Raw genomic sequence first — 9,856 nt, 5'->3', positions numbered from 1 at the left:
TGTCCCACGAGCATCAACGTCATACGCACCATAGATACCAAGGAGTACCAACAACAATAACTGACGAAGTAATAATTCATAACTTCATTGGAGAAACATTCCGCGGCGATTATATAATCTCTAAAGTCTTAGAGATTATCTAATCTAGCCCTAACCATAAATCAGTTAAGCTAACCAAAATGATAGAAGGAAGAGTAGAAACCCTGACAAAAATGGTGTGTGATAAACAAGTTAAACTTGTTTTACCAACAGCACCAACAGTACCGTCAACGTCACCAGCATCGTCAGTACAGTCAACATCAGAATCAACAACACCTATAACATCACAAACTCCGTCAGTTCAAGAATCACTGTGGACATCATTACGAATCAATAACGTGTATATTGTATCAACAAGTTATGAAGAATTAACTCATTCCCTCTGAAGAAATTATATATATATTTTATATATATATATATTTTTTGAAATAAAAAAATAAATCTTTCCGTGCTAAGCTATTGTGTGTGAATCTTAACTAATCAGTTAATTCATATTACAAATATGCAATAATGTACGTCCCTCACCCGCGACTTAACCATCGTTAACTACAATCTCTGTCTCAATTCAACAAATTCCAATTCCTAATAAATCAAGTATATATTTGATTTTACACTTCATCATTGATGTAACCGAAACTTTTCAGATAACATCATTCGTACTTTGCGAAGTTCACAAGAATTTAACGAAAACCAACATCACATCTCAACAAATAACGAAGTATTGATTCATAATTTCAATATTATTGAAGAAATACTTATGTAACCTCTAAACCTTCAAGGAATTATTCAATTCTAGTTCCAACCGTAAATCGAATGAGTTTAATTTAGTATTAACTCATTAAAATCTATGTTACATCTGAGGAGAATATATACATATATATTTTCATAAAGACTGTAATAAAATTCTTATGTACAAAATATTAATTGTGAAAATTTTTTAACGGGTAGGTAATACCCGAGAGATATATATAAATTCACAATTAATATGTTACATTCTTCGAATCAGATTAAGCAAATTATCAATTATACTTCCTACTTTCACAATAATATACATTCTTTCATAGAAATCAAAACAACCATACTCATTTAAACCCAATTACGTATTCTGATTTTAAAATCTCAGAATTCAATTCGAGATATAACCGGTACCATTACTTTTAGATTCCTACATCTTTCAAAGCTATACTTTGACTTCAAAAGTGTGTTAGAACATCAAATGTATACAAACGATTACAATCTATGTTCAAACCCTTCGAAAATCTCTGAAGACACTTCAAATAATGAGCAATCGAGATGATGATCCAACCACATATTACCTACAGTTATGTACTTAAAAATCTCTCGAAACCAAAGTCATAATTCAACACATATCTGTGTCAGATCTTTTGGCATTTATTAGCAAAAATAACCTTGCAATTCCTTTGCAAAGTAGCAAATTATATCACAGCTCCAGCAAGACAACTTCGATTTTTTCATTCGGAGTAGCCTTATCATAATTTTGATATATGTGATTACCCTTTTGTTACCGGAGAACCTTTCATATTCCACCACATTAGCAATAAACTTACCAACAACTTCACTGATCTTGGGCATTCCGAAGAATCTTTATATTTATCGAAACCTCATCATTTACTCATCTGCCTCTTGTAACGAGAATTGTCATACGAATCATTGGGAGTTAGCAATCAGTATTTTGAAATCTCAAAGCATGTTGACGCCAACAGTTATACATAACGTCTATTTCCAAGGCTTACATACTTCGAATGTGAAGTTTCTGAAAAACACTCTGAACCACGAACTAGTTCTCGAAATGCTGATAAAGCAACAAAAACTGTAAACGACCTTAGCAGTAAAAAGTTTGATGATAAAGATTAGTGTATTAACAAAGCTCAGAAATAGAGAAGTTTTGGAACTGGAAAACGGATTGAGCAAAGTATGAAGGAGGCTGTGGACAAATCACAAAGACTGAACCTGCCTTCAAAGAATCCAAATGATTCAGTGTCTGCTGAAGTCATTAACGAATACCTTGCTCCTGACACTAATCCCTTACAGACAATATTCTTCATCATCCTCTGATATTTGAAATTCTAAGATATCATCGTATCTTTCATTATAAATATCCTCCATATTTCTGAAGATATTTCCATAACTATTCTTATCTGGAATCATTTATCTCTTTGCGCTATCTGTATTACATCAAAAAGGAAACTGTTTAGTTCCTATACTCTGTAAACCTTTGAGTTTAAAATATGAATGTTTTTGAAGTAGTATTGGAAACTGAAGCATGAGTTAGTATAATATAATGACACTTGATCAACGTGATTATATTACAGTAATTCATGCTGAGTTTCTAAATGGAACGTGATGATTCACAGATCATAACATCATCATGTGCCATGTTATACAACTCTTGTATTCTATTTAACCTCTAAAATATCAAGAAAATATTTCTTGATGATTCGGCCTTTTCCAAGGTATTCTAGTAATTTGACAAGTCAAGATCGTGCCATCACAATTTCCTTCCTAGAACATTAACAATGTTCATTCCGAAAATCATATTTGTGAATTTTGGACCATTACAAGCGGTGCTTAATCGCAAGAAGAAGAAACGAAAGGACAAAACTCCGAAATAGAAATTGGGGTATAAATTGCAGCAAATAAAAGAGAGCATTAACTGTGGATGACAATGATTATAGAAGATAGAAACAGAGACTTTGAAATATAAGGGAAGATATAAAGCCCAACGACAAACCAAAAATTATAAACCATATATATCGATGCATATAGCAATATAAAGACACGGGAGAACTAGAAACACTATAAACCCAAGAGTATAGTAGAAGTAAATAGATTCTTCCGGCGGTAGATGAAAAAGAAGAATGACCGATATGAAAGTTATAAGTATATCGAGAATCAGAACTGGATGGAGCATATTGATGAATACTTTAAAATATGAGTTGAGGGGGAAAGAATAGAAGGTGATGAAACATGACTAGGAACTTAGAAATCAACAGATTTAACTTACACAATGACGGAATAAGTGAATCAAACCCTCTAGTGAATAGGTTAAGCTTTTTGTGATTAATTTAGTCATACCACAACTAAATCAAGTGTGATTATATCAACACCTAGAGCTATTATTCACCACCTGGGTGATTTGGGTTGAGAGAGAATCGGAGGAGCTCACCAGATCTGAGTGTGTGTAACAAATGAGAGGCTTAACCTAAAAATGAAGAACATAAGACTTTATATACCCCTGCTGTTGACTCACCCGTACGATTCATCCATCACACATACGAGTTGGCTTCATCAGCCGTACGGGTGATCACTCACTCGTGTCTTCTCATTTAGGTTGTAATTGTGACTTAGCTCAGTATCAACCGTGCGTATGAGCCTGTCAGGCGTACGAGTGAGGCTTCACTCGGATGTCTGACTAAGTCTATCATAGTCAAACATCCACATCTCGTTCCTGCAGTTGCTGTAACCACATACAAACACGGATAGGATAATAACGAACGATCATGGTGGCCTGTAAACTGTTGTACCTACAATGGACGTGGGTAGATGTCTAGGGACTTGCATAAAATGCATCAACAGAAGGTGTGAGTTGTAAGAAAAGGAAGGAGGTGAATTTATAAGAAAATCTCTGACAGAACAATTAAAATGGACGATCGCATTTAAAGCGGATCCTAATTCCTTTTGTTACCGGAGAATCAAATCTTATTACAAAGATTTTCTTCAAATCCCTTGAAATCTGGAAATCAATCATATCTACGTCAAATGATAAGATGAATCTACACTTACTCATTTCACTCTTCTATGTTAGCTTCATTCGTACTCTTCATATAAATGGATTGTTTATCCAAATTATTCGCTGATGATAAAACTCTAATTTTCAGCTTGTATGCATCATGAAAACATACTTATTATCATTCACGACCTTTCCACTCAAATTTCGGGACAAAATTTCTTTAACGGGTAGGTACTGTGACAACCCGGAAATTTCCAATCAAATTTAAACTTTATCTTTATATTATTCCGACACGATAAGCAAAGTTTGTTAAGTTAAATCTCAAGAATTTTAAATTGTGTTCATACATTCATTATAACCTCGACCAAATTCAGACGATTCACGAACCGTTATATATAAATAAATATGTATATATATGTATATATATATATATTATAACTTGAGAATATTAATAAAGTATTAAACGTATAATACTTTACATGATCGTATTTGTTTCAATATATTTATCGATGGAATTAGAAGATAATATCAAATTGTTGATTTATCAGATACATTATGATATGATTACGAGTCCATGTTATGAGGTCCACTGTGATTTAAGAAATCTATTCTTTTTGACAACATTCGGAAAATAGTAAAGTGATTTATAAGTAAGAACGTGAAGTGTAAATAACTTAGATGTTGGATATCGACAAGTTAAGTAACTCGACATTTTTCATTAAGATGATTTCATACGTTTATTTAACCTTTGAACTTTATCCCATGCTTCACCAACAAACTGTAATTTAAAAACTTGAAACCTATTATGAATATATATGATTCTATTGTTTTAAAACATTTTATGATATAACGATTTCCATTATTTTAACCTTTAAACAAAATGATTCTTAAAAATATATTTGGTTTTGGAAAACAAAATTATTATATTTATTTGATTTTGTTTCAAACGTACAAAAACGTTTTCAGTTTAAAAAGAACTTTATTATTAAAACGTATATAACTTTTATAAATATCTAGAACCACTTTTGACAACTCATTACTTAACCAGTATGATAAAGATAACGATATTTATATTTTATTTTATTAAATATATATAACGATTTAAATTAATATTATATATATTTATACGCGTATTATACGTACATAGTTTTATACTTTTACTATACTTAAACTTTACCTTTACTTTATTTTTACTTTACTTTAACTTTAATAATTCACTTTAATAATTCATACTTTAATAATTCACTTTAATAATTCACTTTAATAATTCATACTTTAATAATTCACTTTAATAATTCATACTTTAATAATTCACTTTAATAATTCATACTTTAATAATTCACTTTAATAATTCATAATTTAATAATTCACTTTAATAATTCAAAAATCTATTATAAATAGAATTCAATAGGTTTCATTATTTCATAGAAACTTAAAAATATTTTTCTCTAAACTCTCTCAATCGATTTACATATATATATTTACTCCGTATTATTTCAAGATATTATTAGTATACATAAAATATTACGTCAGAGTGCTGTCCGAGTGATTTCGAAATTGTTTTTCGAGTGGGATTGGATTAAGGAAATTATGGGTTATAGCTATGGAGGTGATTGGTATGCTTCATGGGTATGCTCGTGAGGTCAATATAGTGTTTATCATCTCCGTTGCGTCTACGTACCTTTCCTGCAATATTGAATCTCAATATTGATACGTGAGTACTCATAATTTAACTTTTACATACTAATAGTGTATCCCTGACTAGTGCTCGAGTATATAGGATTATGCATGTTTGTACTTTTGATATTGCCTTTAGTTAGGTTATGTTGAATCCTGAATTAGTTATATATGCGACTGAGATAAGGTATAAGATATGCATGTCGTTGGAAAGCTAGCGAAAAATTAAGAACTTTTCATTTAAATATCGAATGATTTCGATGAACGGATTTGAAGTTATAGTTCATCGAATTTTTGTATTATTATTAAAAATGATTATTATTATCGTCGTTATTATCGTCGTTCTAGTTTTATCTTATTATTATTATTATTATTATCTTTATCAACAAAAGGATTTATCATTAAAAATTGTTATTTTTTTTATTATTACTATCGTTATTATCGTTAAAGTTATAATTAATATTATTATTATTATTATCCAATTATATTTTTATTATTATTATTATTATTATTATTATTATTATTATTGGTATTATTATTATTATTATTATCATTATTAATATATATATCATTATTTAAAAATGGTTATTGTTATTGTTATTATTATTATTACTATATTATCATTAAGATAATTATTAGTATTATCGTTAATAATGTTATAGTAACTATCATTATTAATATTAGTGTAATTAAAACAAATATTTGTAACACCTAATTATTTTGATTACTATTATTATCATTATTACGAACACGATATAAAAGACGATTAAAAGCTATTAAACGAAACGATTAGGAAATAATGGGTAAGAGTATCATGATGAAATTAAAATATTATAAGATATTGATTTAGATAAAATTATCGTTCTTATTATTTTTATCATTACTATTATTATTAAAATTATCGTTAGTATTAAAACTATCATTTTAACAAAAATTATCATTTTAATAGAAATGTCATTGTTACTATAAAATATCATTACTATTATTATTATTTTAAATAGAATTATTATTTTAAAGATAATATTAAAAATTATCGTAAATATTAAAGTTATCATAATTAGAATTATCGTTTTATCATAATGTCATCTTAGTAATTATAAATATTGATATTTTTATAATAATAATTATAATTACAAAATAATACAACTTTTACTTACTATCATTATAGATATTATTTTATCAAATAAATATTTGATACAAACATATTTTACTACGTGTAATAACTTACTTTAATAATACCTATCATATTATCTTTATAATATTAAATGAACCCTATAAATTTTATTACTTAATATATATAAAAGTATATTTTATTATATAAATATAATATAAAATTTTATTTATTAATAAATAAATTATATTATTTACTCTAATAAATCTTTTAAAAATATTTAAAAATATAAAACGACGATATTTAAACTATATATTAATCATGTATAAATTTTTGGAAATTATTTTGAGTCAAATTTACTTTTGTTGACTTTTGCATATTAGTCTCGAGCATTAGGATTGTGGTACACTATGACTTGACCTAATTTGTTAGACAAATATTGACCAATACATAAATATATATAATTAATTTAGGTTCGTGAATCCGAGGCCAACCTTGCACTTATTCAATGACGTTATATGTATTTTTACTACGAAATACAGTATGGTGAGTTTCATTTGCCTTTTTACCCTTTATATTTTTGGGACTGAGAATACATGCGCTTTTATAAATATTTGATGAAATAGACACAAGTAATTGAAACTACATTCTATGGTTGAATTATCGAAATCGAATATGCCCCTTTTTATTAAAGTCTGGTAATCTAAGAATTAGGGAACAGACACCCTAATTGACGCGAATCCTAAAGATAGATCTATTGGGCCTAACAAACCCCATCCAAAGTACCGGATGCTTTAGTACTTCGAAATTATATCATGTCCGAAGGAGGATCCCGGAATGATAGGGGATATTCTTCTATGTATCTAGTTAATGTCGGTTACCAGGTGTTCACCATATGAATGATTATTTTTTGTCTCTATGCATGGGACGTATATTTATGAGAACTGGAAATGAAATTCTTGTGGTCTATTAAAATGATGGAAATAAATGATTATGATAAACTAATGAACTCACCAACCTTTTGGTTGACACTTTAAAGCATGTTTATTCTCAGGTGTTAAAGAAATCTTCCGCTGTGCATTTGCTCATTTTAAAGATATTACTTGGAGTCTTTCATAGCATATTTCGAAGAACGTTGCATTCGAGTCATTGAGTTCATCAAAGATTATTATTAAATCAATTTATAGTTGGATAGTGGATATTATGAAATGGTATGCATGCCTGTCAATTTTTGATGTAAAGAAAGATTGTCTTTTAAAAACGAATGCAATGTTTGTAAAATGTATCATATAGAGGTCAAATACCTAGCAATGTAATCAACTATTGTGAATCGTTTATAATGTATATGAACGGGTCCTTTCAATAAAGATGAAAACAACTTATGATGTGATTTAAAATTAACAGAAACGAATTTTAAAATAAAGAAAACATCAGCAGCAGCCCGTGAAGAACTCCAACTTCAATTTCGAATTTATAAATGTTTTGGATCACAATTGTTACCTGAATTAGATCGTACAACCCTCCTAGGAACTTTCTAAATCTTCAATTTAACTTAAAACATAAAGACCAATTCGAATTTCGCAAGAACAGACAGTTTGACTTTTTATTTTCGAAACTTTGACTTTGAAATTCTTAATCGATACTTAAAATTAGCAATTGAAACTTTGCAGAAAGTTTTAATGGAAGATTTTTAATGATACTGCATTAACACAATTTTGAATTGATTTTAAAATCGATCTTTTTGACAATGAAAGCAGGAACAGGGGACGACGGGGTGTTCTGACCATTTTCTGTTTAAAATTCGATCACACAACAATATTAATTGATATTTAATAATAATGGTGAAGTAATTGAACGGTTTCTGTCTAATATCATAAGTGAATCCTTTGCTTTATACCTGAGCCCTCGACAGAAAGAATCAAATCATAGAAGGAAATAAAAATAAATAAAAATAAGGGATAACGACCTTAAACAGAATTTGGCTTCATCCAGTGATTTGATTTTGATTAGTACGATTTTGAAGATAAGAATCAATTTGAATTGTAGAAGGAAAGCTATGTTGAACTGATTTGTACTTAATTCTTCTTGTTTTATTAGTTTGTATAATAATTACAATTAATTTTATAAATATATTAATAATATTAATACTAATCAATAATTATATTAATAATACAGAATTAATATTAGAAATACTAATAATATTAATAATAGAGATATCAATATTATTTATGATAATTGTATTATTTCCTGATTATAACTAATACAATATTAATGATATTAATAATACTAATATTGATAAAAAATAATAATAATAATAATAGTAAACAATCATAATAATAATAATAATTATAATAAAAATTTTAATTACAATATTAGATATGATATTATTAATGATAATATTAATAGATTGTGTTATTTTTATGATAATAATGTTAATGATAATATATAATAATTTATATTTATAATAATATTAATAATCCTTAATGAAAATGGTAATAATAATATTTAATAATATTACTAATATTAATCATATAACTAAAATTACAATTTTTGACAATAATAATGATATTAACAAATCAATTATAACAATTTTAGTATTATAACTTTTAATGATATTGATACTAATATTAATATTAATAATGATAATGAATGTAATAATAATCATATACTAATTATAATTGAACTTGTAATTAATTTTAATATATTTATATTACAATTTATATCATATATTATGTGAGTACCTCTATTGAATATTTAATATTTTTATATTTTATAAATGTTACCATATAATAGTTATCAATAGAAACCTTTTATATATGTTACCATATTGATTCATAATAATATCATATAGCTATTCATTCATAATAACTTAATTATTTTGATTATTATTTTACGTTTTTAATTCTACTAATTCAATAACATTTTTAATATTTACAATACTTACATTTATATTTATTTATATATTTATTTGTAAACAATAGTTCGTGAATCGTCGGAAATAGTCAAGGGTCAATTGATGACATAAATATAGATTTCAACACTTTCAAGACTCTACATTACAGATTTTGCTTATCGTGTCGGAATCATATAAAGATTAAAGTTTAAATTTGTTCGGAAATTTCCGGGTCATCACTCATCACAATAAACCGTCATGTCTTCTACACCTTCCGGCAACACTAACAATAAACCGTCATGTCTTCTACACCTTTCGGCAACACTAACACCGGAACTTGACACAACTTCTCTTTTAACAATTGAAAAGCAATTTCTTGCTCGTT

Source organism: Rutidosis leptorrhynchoides, chromosome 9 (assembly GCF_046630445.1).
Source record: "Rutidosis leptorrhynchoides isolate AG116_Rl617_1_P2 chromosome 9, CSIRO_AGI_Rlap_v1, whole genome shotgun sequence".
In the NCBI taxonomy this organism is placed as follows: Eukaryota; Viridiplantae; Streptophyta; class Magnoliopsida; order Asterales; family Asteraceae; genus Rutidosis; species Rutidosis leptorrhynchoides.
This window is presented reverse-complemented; position numbering follows the sequence as displayed.